Source organism: Mandrillus leucophaeus, unplaced genomic scaffold, assembly GCF_000951045.1.
Source record: "Mandrillus leucophaeus isolate KB7577 unplaced genomic scaffold, Mleu.le_1.0 Scaffold80, whole genome shotgun sequence".
NCBI lineage: Eukaryota > Metazoa > Chordata > Mammalia > Primates > Cercopithecidae > Mandrillus > Mandrillus leucophaeus.
In genome coordinates this window covers 3,003,753-3,008,335 of record NW_012108697.1, presented here as the reverse complement: position 1 = coordinate 3,008,335, position 4,583 = coordinate 3,003,753, and the positions used below count along the sequence as shown (strand labels likewise).

Below are 4,583 nucleotides of genomic sequence, written 5' to 3'. Positions count from 1 at the left end.
GAAGGCTGAGGCAGGAGAATCGCTTGAACCTGGGAGGTGGAGGTTGCAATGAGCCAAGATCGTGCCACTACACTCTAGCCTGGGCAACAAGAGTGAAACTCCATCTCAAAAAAAAAAAAAAGAAAGAAAACTGCATAAAACAGCATAGATGAGAAGGCATATTTTAGGAAGATTACTCAGTTAAGTATATGACATCACCAATATTTTTAATATTGCATAGAATAAAATGAAATTTTTGACATGTCAGTTTTTAATTAATGACTTCTATTTGCCTTTTGCAGATTACTTTCATGTGTTTATTCCACATATTTTATAGCAGTTTTTCTTTTTCCAATTAGAGGATAGATTTCATCCTTTATCTTTGTAGGTAGCTGATCCAAGACATTTTTATGTAAATGGATTAATTAATTAGTAGCCTTCATTTGAAACTTAAAAAGAAAATAATCCTTTTTGAGAGGCATTAACTATTTTTTAAAGCCACAAACGATTCTTTACTTAAGCACCTTGTCACACAATTAGAAATTATTTGACAGCATTAATCATAATAAAATGCATTACCCTTTACTGAATCACCTTTTTTTCCTAAGCTAATTAAAAGAATCCATTCCCTAGGAGACTGTACAGCAACTTCACTTGTAAAAATCACATTTTTGGGGAACTTAACAGTACATATTTATGAAACTTTTGAGCAAATGACATCACAAGTTCAATTACCTGTACAGCCTTTGTGAGAAGGCATCTAGCTACAGAGATGTGCTGGGTTCTAGGGAAGGCAGCTACATCTGGCCTTGTTTGAGAGCCCTTAAGCCTCTCTGCCTTCCAGCCCTAGGTTTTATGCAAATCAGAAATCTTTGGCGGTCTCTACTTCCTGGCCAGGCCAGCATAATCCACTTCCTTCGGGTTCATGTGACCATGCAAATTTGAGCACTCCTGAATAGTCCCAGAGGGGCTGTGCCTCTCATTATTCCTGCCCCATTCTCTGTGCAGTGCAAGCATTCAGACTATGAATGGACAAGGGTTTAATTACTCACCACATCTGTCAGATCAGATTCAACTTGAGAATGAAGAGAATCCCAGACAAGCCCAGTCGTTTCTTTGCACTGTTCTTCATGGCCGAGGTCATCCAGCTCTGTCTTCTAGGGAATATTTTCCACTCCTTGTTTCATGACCTCTGGAAAGCAGGGACTGTGGCTTTTGGAGATCCATTACTGGGCCTTTCACATTGTGTGTGGCCTTTACAAATGTTAATTAATCTTCCTGATGATGCACTGAGCATCAGGGAGCCCTTTATTCCCCTTGGACTACTGATGACCAACATGAGTGCCAGAAAGTTTTTCTTACTGTTTCCTGACCCACATGCTCTTCTCTGGATGAGCTTTGCTGCTTTTTCCCCTCCCTCTGATATGTTTCCACATGGCAGATTGACTGCTCACATTACTAGGTCAGCCAGAGTTGACATAGTAAAGGTGGATAGTCCCCAAGTAGAGAACATACCTCCAATTCCAAGGCTATTAGCCTTCCCAGGAAAATGTGCATAATAACAGGTAGTAGGAAAGAGTGTGTCCACTGGGGACCAGGTGATTCTGCTCAGTGAATGGGCACTAGCAGTCCTTCCCTCAGGTTTCTTTCCTTACTGGGATTATCTGGGTTTAAAAGGAGATTCCTGGCACGTTCAGCTGTGGAATACAAGGTTTTTTGGGCTGCCATGATGTTTTTGGGTTTTGGGTTGATTTTTTATTTTTGGTTGGATTTTTTATTTCTGGGTTTTTTGCTTTGCTTTTATCTTTTTAAAATTGAAATTCGTATAAAATTAACCATTTGAAAGTATACCATTCGGTACATTAACAATGTTATGTAACCCTCATGTCTACCTAGTTCCAAAACATTTTCACCACCCCAAAAAGAAACTCTATGCCCATTAAATAGTCGCTTCCCATTCCCCCAGCCCCTGTCTCTATGGATTTACTCACCCTGGATGTTTCATATAAGTAGAGTCAATATGTGACCTTTTGTGACTGTCTTCTTTCATATAGCATGAAGTTTTTGAAGTTTGCCATAGTATTTTACTATAGCATTCTCTGGCATAGGGGTATTTATTATTTGGTCAAAGTTATTCATACGTTCTCTGTTTTGGGTAATGTCGTCGTCATCTAAGGAAGCCTGAGAGTCAGCTGGGACCCCTCCCCTCTCTCACTCCTATTGTCTAATTGTTCTTTAAGTCCTGTGGATTCCACGTTTGTTATACCGCTAGTCAATTCTCATTTACATTATTTTATTTTATTTTGTTTTGAGACAGAGTTTTGCACTTGTTGCCCAGGCTGGAGTGCAGTGGCGTGATCTCAGCTCACTGCAGCCTCTGCCTCCTGGGTTCAAGCGATTCTCCTATCTCAGCCCAAGTAGCTGAGACTACAGGCGTGCATCACCACGCCCAGCTAATTTTGTATTTTTAGTAGAGACAGGGTTTCACCATGTTGGTCAGGCTGGTCTCGAACTCCCGACCTCAGGTGATCCACCCACTTCAGCCTCCCAAAGTGCTGGAATTACAGGCCTGAGCCATCGTGCCTGGCCTTCATTTACATTCTTACTGCTTCTGACGCTTTCAAATGCTATTCCTTCTCCAGTTTGTCTTTCTCAAACCCAGACCCATCTGACCATGTCACTGCCCTTCTCAGTACTCTCCAATGGCTCCTCCCACCTCAAAATAGGGTTCAAGCTCCTTACCAGCAGGCCAAGGCTGCCCACAATCTGTTCCTCCTCTCCCTCCATCATTTCCATCCCTCACCTGTCTACCATGTCTGAGCCAGACACATTAGACTGCTCGGGGGTCTCTGGCCCCTGATGCACACTCGCTCTTGCATCCCTTTATGTGTCCTGTTTCCTCCCCCTAAAATATTATTCCTCTCCCCACAAATGCAGGAGTCCATTCCTCCTCTATAATCTTGCGTTTTACCTTCTCACCTTCCCTGGTCCATTAATCAGAAGGAATTCCTCCTTTCTCCCTAATTCTGGCATTTTATTTATCATAATACCTATCACAGCCAGTCTTTAAAAGGGCTCTTTGTAAATTTCTATCCTTTTCCCACTAAATACTGAGCTTCATGAAGGCAGAAATTTTGCCTTCCTCATTTTAATATCTAGCAGCAACCATTGTATAAGTCCTCTTTTTTTTTTTTTTTTTTTTTTTTTTTGAGACAGAGTCTCACTCTGTCGCCCAGGCTGGAGTGCAGTGGCGCAATCTCAGCTCATTGGAATCTCCGCCTCCCAGGTTCAAGGCGTTCTCCTGCCTTAGCCTCCTGAGTATCTGGGATTACAGGCGCCCGCCACCACACCAGGCTAATTTTTTTGTATTTTTAGTAGAGATGGGGTTTCACCATGTTGGCCAGGCTAGTCTCAAACTTCTGACCTCAAGTGATCCGCCTGTCTCAGCCTCCCAAAGTGCTTGGATTACAGGCATGAGCAACCGCGCCCAGCCCTCAATAAATATTGTGTTGAATGATTTGAATTTTCGTCTCCAAAGAAAAAACCATGAGCCTACAAGGAGCCCCGAGTCAAGGAGAGAACCAGACTGGAGCAAAGTAACAAGGACTAACATTTAAAATAGTAATTATTGTTATCTTCTGTTGAATTTAAAGCTACCCACAGTGATTTACCAGTTTTAATTCGCAGAAAATGCAACTTTGCTTTTTTTCCCCTTCTGATTATGTTCTTCATTACAAATCTCAAGAGTTTTATATGCAGTTGCCAAAAATCTCTCTTTTGACAAATTGCACAGGAGGCATTTTGAGATTTTGTGATAGACTCGATTGAATTTAGGCCAAATCCTGTACACTTGTTTCACTCAAAACACAAATACAGATGTAGGGCTACTCAAACGTTTACCTATTTATTTTCTCCCAACCCTCCAAATCCATCTTTCTTTAAAAACAATCAATCAGATTCCTTTTAAATTAAATGCCAAGTAAACAATGCAAATAAAACTATTTTGTTTGCTGAGAAGTAATTGAAAATCTGCAACTAATTACCAATTGGCAAGCTCTGAGCCTACAAATAGCTGAAACACTCTGCTGAGGCATTGTTTACAGCTGCGTTCAAAACTGGTTTCCTTACACCAGCCATCCACAAGTTATTAATCAATACTTTGCCAAGTTCTATACCTCACCTTCAAAAAATTGTAATAAACATTTCATTTTCAATATGGGCTTCATAAACAAAGCTGTTAAAAACGAGAGGAGGTTTAATTGGTTAGAACACACAAAGCCTGCTCTTGGGTTATGTGAATTGGCTTTTCGTTTAAATACCCTGTTCTTCCTCAACTACTCAGGAACCTGCAACTTAGTTGAAATTAATATTCTGTCAGTCTGGTCACTGAGTCCCCTATGGCACGCCAAGTGCCACAAGACCTTCTTTAATTGCATTCCTGGAGAAAAGCAGCATGTTCATGGACCACAGAGACACGGGGACAACGAATTTAATTTGGCATTGCGACATGCAGGTAAAGTAGAATTTACACATGGCTTTATTCTGAGTGGTGAAATTTAAAATATACATAAATTTTAAAATATATTTTATATTTATATATAGTA

General features: G+C 40.7%; 1 protein-coding gene across 2 annotated transcripts in view; it reads left to right on the top strand.

Moving 5' to 3' along the window:
• VTI1A (vesicle transport through interaction with t-SNAREs 1A) overlaps positions 1–4,583 on the top strand; it is a 379,151-nt gene that overhangs the window by 292,425 nt on the left and 82,143 nt on the right. The gene's annotated exons all lie outside the window — the stretch shown is intronic.